Source organism: Sinocyclocheilus rhinocerous, unplaced genomic scaffold (assembly GCF_001515625.1).
Source record: "Sinocyclocheilus rhinocerous isolate Xijiao unplaced genomic scaffold, SAMN03320098_v1.1 scaffold3047, whole genome shotgun sequence".
NCBI classification, from domain to species: Eukaryota; Metazoa; Chordata; class Actinopteri; order Cypriniformes; family Cyprinidae; genus Sinocyclocheilus; species Sinocyclocheilus rhinocerous.
Window position 1 is genome coordinate 113,970 of NW_015662947.1, and position 9,269 is coordinate 123,238.

The following is a 9,269-nucleotide window of genomic DNA, read 5'->3' on the forward strand; positions in this document are numbered from 1 at the left end:
ATCTGAAAGAAGAAAGTCATATACACCTAGGATGCCTCGAGGGTGAGTAAAACACAAGCTAATTTTCATTTTTGGGTGAACTAACCCTTTAACACAGCAGACAGCTGTGAGACAAAGACAGGATGAGAGTAAAGACATTGTACAGAGGGATGAGGTCTGCTGTTTGATTAAGAAACCCTTTTACAAGTGCATACCATACCTTTTGCTTGTGCTCTGCTTTCCCTCACCATCTCAGTGATGTAATCTTTTTTTATTTAATAGTTTGTGGAGCCTATTTGCAGTGGCAAGGACTTGGATAGAGTAAACTAAAGGCTTGAAGTAGAAGTATATGCTGTCAGTGTTCTGGTCTGAAAGTTAGCTTATGTGTTGGTTTTGTAGGGAACCAAATACATGAATTTAAGCTAAATATTATTCTGTTTTTATCAGTATTAAACTATGGGTCTGTTTCCTAGGCACAGATTTATTGTATTTGTTAATGGAGAATAACTTTTGTTATTGTTTTTTGTTATGCTTTAATCTATTTGTAGTGGGTTTGGTTATAGATATGTATCCTCTATCCATGTAGCCCTTAGGAGCTATAAATGAAAAGGAGAAAAAAAAGTATTCTTTGTTTATTCCAGTGGGAATTATGGAAGCCTTCACAAAGTAATGTCAACAGACCAGGACATGATTTAAAATATCACAGTGTCTTATTGTGACTTACATAAACACAGCACTGTTCCAGAGGCTTCTGCTCCTTGTTTCAGTGACTAAAGCATTTGCAATTTACATAACACTCATGCAAGTTTCCATAATTTTTCGCAGTGTTTTTCATTTCTTTTTTCATTTTGAGTAGACCTACACTGTAAACAAAATTCAGTAAAATTTACGGTAAAAAACCGGCAGCTGTGGTTGCCGGAATTTTACCGTAAAAAATATGGTAGCAGCGTTTTAGGTTTTAACTTAAATTTACAGTTACATACCGTAATTTCATTAACTGATATAATGTTAATATACCAACCTATTGAAGTACTGAAATCTGTTTTGTACCTTTGTAATACACGGATAACCACCAAATGCAGGAGGTGATGAGAAAGTCACATGATGAACCAAAGCCCATCACAAGCAGCTTTTAAATAATAACATATATAGAAGGTGCACAGTGTCATTCACACAAACACCAAACACCATCATGGTAACACACATGAAACTGAAATAATGCAATAAACATTAATTTAACAACATTAGGTGTAACATACAACCCTAATATACAAAACTGATAAGAAAAAACTAAGAAACATAGTTATTTCAACAAAAAAACATCAAATTTGAAATGTAATGCAGGGAATTATGGGAATGTCAATTTACGGTTATTCACTGTAAATTATACGGTATTTTCCACTTCCAAAAACGGTATACTACCGTAAAATTAATGTCCAATACATGTAATGTCCAATACAGTTTTTCACCGTATATAGTAGGGGAATTTACCGTTAACCATTTAACAGTCTTTTACCGTTAAATTCATTTTGGAGCTCCCACCCCGTTTTGGAGTTCCCTCCCGCATTTGGAGATCTCCAGGCTGCAGTTATACCCTTCTCAATACATGTAATGTCCAATACAGTTTTTCACCGTATATAGTAGGGGAATTTACCGTTAACCATTTAACAGGTTTTTACTGTAGCATTTTTACAGTCTTTTACCATTAAATTCACGGTCTTTTTTAAAAGTAATAACAAATTTAAGAAGGGGATAGACGAAACAGAAAGTATAAAGTATAAAAATATCAAAGGTATAAAGACATTTTTAAGTTTCCTGAACCTTTCTCCACTAGACAGTTTGTCCTTTTAATACTTAAAATGTCTTATATTGTATAATATTTTTTCTAATTCTAATTGTATATTAGATCATGTTGCTTTTGTGCAATAGATGAATAACAATTTATTTGTTTTAGATATTTTATGTTTAGATATTTCTATTTTGCGGGAGTCCCGTGAATCATTTTATTTTCCCGCATCCCGCACACACACAAGTGTCTACTCACCCATCTTGTCCCGCGCCGCGCTCTGTTGCGTCGGGTCTCGCGGGAGCACTAATCCACTGGCACTTGACTCAACAGTGCGTGTGCTACATCCTTTTTACAATCTCTAGATTATAAAACACTGCATTCTGTCAGCAATGTAACGCGGCAGTAACGTATAGAGACCTCGGCTTGTAACTATACTCTAATTACTATTTTGAAAATAATCAAATTACAGTAACGCGTTACTAAGTAATGCATTACTGCCCAACACTGCCCATGAGTCATGCCTGCAGTTCACATGCTGGCTAAACTACAACAAACAGACCCTTTATTAGAGTTCAGAGTCCAGAGTGGATTTTAAGTATTGATATATGATCAGAGTTAGATGCAAACACCACTTTCTTTCCATTTCAGACAGTCTATTAGGGTCTTCCATGGCTGGTTTAGTCTGCACTAGTAAAGTCAATGTTTGAGCACCTGAGTGTTTAAGAAATTGGCATTATGTATATAGAATTATATACAGCAATGGTTATGTCTGATATAGTTAATTGTTTTTGTACATGTTGGTTGAATTTTAAGGGTGTATGAATATTGGATATGGGATGGATTGAGTGCTTTGTTCTCAGTGTGTGTGTGTTTCAGCATGTTCAGAGAGCTGTGTAAGATTGATAACACACACAGGGCAAAGTGACAGGGCTTTAACAGGACAATAACAGGGAAATGTTGGCTCCCAGAATCCTTCTTACATACACACACTAACACAAAATGTGTGTGTATATATATATATATATACAGACACACACACACACACACACACACACACACACCTGCACATAATACATTTGCAATGGCCACAAAAAGTATTTGACACTAAAGCCCCATTTAAAAATGCATGTATCCAAATGTTCAAGGGTCCAAATATATTTATGTATTTATGTATGACTAATATTTCATAAAGGTTGAGAAACAGAATTCTTATATTCTTGTCATTGTGACAATGGGTCTATTGATTTTTAAAAAAAATTTTTTTTGCATATTATTGACAGATTAGTTAGTCATCATGATGCTCGCACCATCATATATGAGATGAGCCAGTATTTAGCTCTGTTGATTCAGAGTTGTGTGGTGTATTTCACATGTGTGATTATTATTCTTATCAATCTCTTTCATAATGCATAATTAGTTTGCCTTGAACCATATATCATGTTGCAATTCTTTATGAAATTGCAAGCCATGCAAAGTAATTCCGTCAGTGGCATCTGCAAACAAATGTTGCTGTTTTCTCAGAAATAACATTTCTTAGCTATTTTTGTTTCAGACATTTTCAGTTAAGTTTAAAAATTAATTTAAATCCTAACTAACACCTTTTTTTGTGAAATGCTTTGATTGAAAATATGTTTGTGCTATCTTTCTTTAAAATAAACGATGCTTTGTTTATATTTTGTTCTAATACAATAGCATTCATATCTTGTTCAACTTGACTTAAAAGGGGAAAAAAAAAAATTGTCTTCATTTATTCACCCTCATGTCACTCCAAATCTGTATTGTCTTCTGCTGAACACAAAACAAGATATTCCATTTTTTCCCCATACAATAGAAGTCAATGGGAACCAAAATTGTTTAGTTACCAACATTCCTCAAAATATCTTCTTCTGTGTTTCACAGAAGAAAAAGTCATACAGATTTGAAGTGACATGAGCGCGAGTAAATACTGACATAATTTTCATTTTTGTGTGGGCCATCCCTGTTCAAATATGTTTTCATTATACGCTATACATACACGTACATACTGTTTACGTATATATTAAACCAACAAACCAGCTCATCACACATAACATTTCAGCATAGTCTGATTGCAATTCATGATTACGCAATATCAAATAACTAAATTACTTGAATTAATCCACCTTTCCAACAAGCAAAACATTAAAATATAAATGCTGCCTTGCGCTTACAGTAGCATTGTGTAGGATAAAGCGAACCCATTGAACAGCGCCGTTTGATGTAGGCTGTTTAATTTAAAACTGTATTGTGATGGAAGTCAGGGGAGGGAGACAGACAGGGATGGGAAGACAGGGAATCTCCTTGGTGATAATGTAACCCCTCCCTCCCCCCGCAGCCCTCCAGTGACGCAGCAGTCCGTGTGTGTGAGAGAGAGCGGAGCCACGAGGTGCTGCTGCCTCAGAGGACGACGTCACCGAGAGCTGCCCCCTCCTCCTCCTCCTGGACCGGGAGGTAAGCAGTCACACGCCCGCTCTCACATGCGAGCGGCGCTTGAGAGCACGCACACCCTTTCTCTCTCTCATCTCTCATTTCTCACTCTTGTCAGTCCGTCTTGCATGTAATCTGTCCAGCCCTGCCTCTTTGTCACTTTATTTTTATCTCTCATCTCCCTGAAGTCATTCTCTCTCGCACTCAATCACACACACACACTCGTCCGAGGATGTGCTGCATTGCTGTGTGCTCTTTCCTGTGGATCCGTTTGGCTTTTGAGGGATCTTAAACCTCACAAGAACGCAGAGAGACAGACGTCAGGCTGTCGTACTGAGACTCCTCGATTCCTCCAGGTCAATGTGGTAAGTCGGCGTCGATGCCGACATGGGCAGCAGGCGTGCAGTGGCCCCGGACCCGTGCCTGGACGGCAGGTTAATGCCAGCCGCTTTGGTGGAACAGGAGGAAGATGAGGACGAGTCCTCCGATACCAGCAGCGTTGACCAAGCTACCGTGCTCACGTTTGACGTGCCGTATTTCCGATACATTGATGAGGAGGGCACGGAGGAAGAGGGCGAGGAGGAAGGCTGGTGCAGCAGTCGCTCCCTGTCCTCCATCGAAGAGGAAGACTCCAGTGACTCTTCTGTCTCCCACAGGTACGCTGCTGTGCCCGCTGCCCCTGAAAAGGTTCTAGAGCATCTGCTGGGCCACCTGAGGCTGAATGAGGAGCAGAAGAGCCCTCAGAGCAGAGAGACAGGTGAGTTGTAACCTTTCACCTCAGTGTTGACACACATATAGGGTCAGTGCTTTCTGCACTGATTTGAAAGCAAAATCTGACAGGTGTTTTTGGATTCTACAGGCAAAGATTCTGTGTCGGCCTGATTGTAGTTCATTTATCTAATAATTCATGACTTGGTATAAGTGTCAGATCAGTGGCTACTATAAGTGTTTTAGTTCACTGTAGAAATCTGAAACGGCTGTTATTGTTCAAATCTAGAACTATTCAAATTTTATTAGCTGAAATAAAATATATGAAAAGGTCTTAAAAGATATAAAATTGCAAGCTGAAGTACTAAAATGGCTAAAACTGAAAAAAAAAAAAATTATTTCAGAAATGTTAAAGCTAAATCCAAAAAAATAGCTAATAAAATAACTACCTAAACTAAAATTAAAATGATAACTGAAAATATAAATATAAAAATAAAATTCAAAACATTAATAAAAACTAATAATACAATAATACTAAATCAACTTATATCATATAAAATAATAATTTAATCATCATCTTGAAATAATAATTTAATCATCATCTTGATCATCCCTTCTAGTTCACCCAAAAATGAAATTTCACACCTTCATGTTGGTCCAAACCTTGAATGACCTTCGTTCTTCTATGGAAAACAAAAGAAGATATTTTGAAAAATTTCCTTTTTTCTTCCATAATGAAAGTCAATAGGGTCCAATGTGTTTTGGGCTTTGACTTTCATTATATGGACAAAGCAGTTCAAAATATCTTCTTTTGTGTTCTGCAGAAGAAAGTAAGTCATACAGGGTATGTATGACATGAAAGTTAGTAAATGATGACAGAATTTTCATTTGTTTTTTTAGGTTGTTTTTTTGTGAACCGTCCCTTTAATAACTCTTGTTTTAGGAATAGTAGATCTGAATCTAGTACCAGGACTATTCAAGACCAGCTGCAAGTCTGAAAAACCTTCTGGAAACCTACACAAAAAATAAAGAAATTGCTTCTTTTTTTTTCTTTTTTTTTCAATCAGCTGTGCACTTTAAATGTTGTTGCATGTGCTTCAAACAGCAGTACATTTTCTTGTTTTGTTTTTGTGCTATAAGGTTACTGATGTGCAGCTAGATCTGCTTTTAGCTGACTGCCCCACTATATTCTATCCTGCTGGTACTGAGTTATTATCTCCTGCTGTCCTGCCGTCATGGATGGCATGCTGCACTCCAGGTTTAGCTGGCAACAGTTAAACAAGCTAGGCAGACTGTGGCGTAGTTCCACCTATTGGGATGCACGTTATATAATTTATCATTTAAAAACCTTAAATTCTTGAATGGTTATAGCATAATCATATCTGGGTCATATGAGGTAAAACTATTGTACTATTTAATGTATCCTTTTTGCAGACATACAAAGAGAGGTAGATATTCTGCCTGCTGGGCTCACATAATTTTTGATTTTCCACCAGGAATGGTTGTTGTAAAAGTATTGATTTGGATTCTCCATAGGGAACAGAACATCTCTGTAGCCCTAAAGCCATTAGGTCTGGGTCAAATGTGGAGTGAAACTGTGGGATTTGTTCACAGTTATGTTTTGAAGCTGAACAAAGAAACAAATTCATTTTCAAGCTTATTTAAAGTATTTCAAATGCTTTGGTACTCTGAATTGCTGAAGTAGTGTGTGTTAGATATCAAGCTATTATGTCTCTCAGACTAGATTAGAGGAATGAGTAAGTGTTCTTCCCCTCAGAAAAAGCCTGACTCTGCTTCCTCCTCCCTCTGCATGGCGAGTCAGTCCAGCGGAGTGAGTTCTAACCTCATTAAAGACATTGATAGCTAATCGCTATAGTTCAGCTCACTTCTCTGTTGTGCGCACAGAGTCTGTCTGTTTAAATCCTGCACTGCTGCTGCAGTTCTTCTGTTTGCTTTCAATGCAGTTCCAGAACTCTCTTCTGCTGAACACAGGAAAAGATATTGTTTGTACAGTACAACAAGACCACTTATACTCATAAATTAACAAAACGAGTGCTTGTATTGTGGAGTGTGAATTGTTTTTAAAGAGATACATCCAAAAGTGATCCAAAAATGAAAGTTAATTCAGTTAATTAAAATTTTATGAAAATTCTAATTTATTCACACTCAGGTTGTTTCAAATATATATGACTGATTTTCTTCTGTGGAGAACAAAAGGAAACGTTCTGAAGGAAGTTTTTTTTTCTCCATACAATGCAAGTGGATGGGGACTGGAGATTTCAAGCTCCAAAGAGGACAAAAAGCACCATAAAAGTAGTCCAAATGCATCCTTTTGCAGTGGATATTGCACCATACAATAGATTTGTATGAAAAAGACTTAAATTTGTTATTGACCAAAAAAAATTTTTTTTTTCATTGCAAGTAAATGAGCAGCTTGGAAATTCTGGAAATTCTGTTCGTTTGTGTTCTACAAAAGAAAGCCATACATCTTCTGAAAGACTAATTATTATATACATTATATACATATAGTTGAACTGTTCCTCTAAACACTTTGTGCTATTGAAGCACACCTCTTACTGTCACCTTTCTACTATACAAAAAAAAAAGATGTAGATGTTGTCAGAATTAACAATGACATATTGGTGGTAGAAAAGGCCGCCATGATCTATGAACTGTCAGATTAAGTGGATTCACTCCTAACTGCCTGGTAAGCTCTATTCTGCTGGGAGGGTTTTGTCCACACTATAAGGCTATTATGGTTTAAATGGTATGACAGAGAATAAATGAGGCTTTTTGATGCAGCTTTTGAAATGCACCATCGTTACATTGGCTCAGAATGCCTGGTGATCCATGCATAGTTTTTCTAAGGCTTTTAGTGTGTTTGTGTATGTCTATATTTCATTGTATTGGTACAGAACTGTGTGTTCTTGTGAATGGAGAGAGACAAAGAAAGAATCAGACAGACAGAAAGAGAGACAGAGATTCCCAGAGGACAGGTCTCAGGGGACATGAAGCTTGCTGGTGTATTATATGGGATTGTCATGCTTGCACTCCCCTCACATGAGTTTGGTATGGCTCAGTATTGATTTCATACAGCTTCTGAAGTATCCATCAGCTGATCCCATAAGATTTCCGTGTTTACATCCTGCAGGACAGGCAGCTTCTGTACACAAAGGGATTTAAATGTTTGTTGTTTAACGTATGAAGCCGAAGGGAAGCGAGCAGTAAAAGTATTGATTCGTTTATGGAGAGCAGAGGTTGTTTTATTGTTTTTCCAAATGAAAGCTATCCAGCCAATTGTATCTCCCAACAGAGCTGGAGCTCTTGGCATCTCTCAATGCTAATAAATACAGAAACAAGAAGATGTGCAATGAAATAAAGAGATTGGTAGTGGTTTGGTACATTTATGTGCTTGCCTGTGGTTCACTGCTTTTGTTAAAGAAGATTTTATGGTCAAAATAGAAATGTTACAATTTTGCAACAGTGATTAGTTCGGAATAGTGTTTTGTTGTAATGCTGGCATGTGTTTTCTGCTTTTAGTCTGCGTGTGTTTGCAAGAGGTTGAAGGATTCCAGGAGAAATCTGCCGATAGCAAAGAAATCTGATCAATTCCATTGCCAATTCGTCTTTGACTATTTCGGTGATAATGTTTATTGATCCTCAAGCCTAGAGGCTATCGTTTTATTGTATTTTTAGATTCTAGCATGTGTTCAATGAATCTAATGCTTCCTGTGTGTCCAATATGGACCATTTTCTCCAGTAATTTTCAGTTTTCAGTGCTCTGCATGTAATTGAAAAGTCTGTTTACAGATCATTGATGTGATCAATGATGTGAAATTCCAAAATACATTACTGTTTAAAACTTTAGGGTCAGTAAGATATAAAATAAATTAATCATTTTATTCAGCAAAGACACATTTTGTTTTGGGGCGTTTGAATTTAAAACAAAAATTGGATATAAAAATAAAAAAGTTACAAATACTAAGAAATTCCAAAATTCATTACTGTTCAAAACTTTAGGGTCAGTAAAATTTTATTATTATTTTTTTTTTTTTTTATAAAAAACAAAAAATTATACTTTGATTCAGCAAACACATTAAATTGATCAAAAGTGAGAGTAAAGATATTTAAAGGGGTCATATGATGCTGCTAAAAAGAACATTTTTTTGTGTATTTGGTGTAATGAAATGTGTTTATGCGGTTTAAAGTTAAAAAAACACATTATTTTCCACATACTGTACATTATTGTTTCTCCTCTATGCCCCGCCTTTTTGAAACGCATCAATTTTTACACAGCTCATCGGTCTGAAAAAGCGATGTGTGCTCTGATTGGCCAGCTATCCAGTGC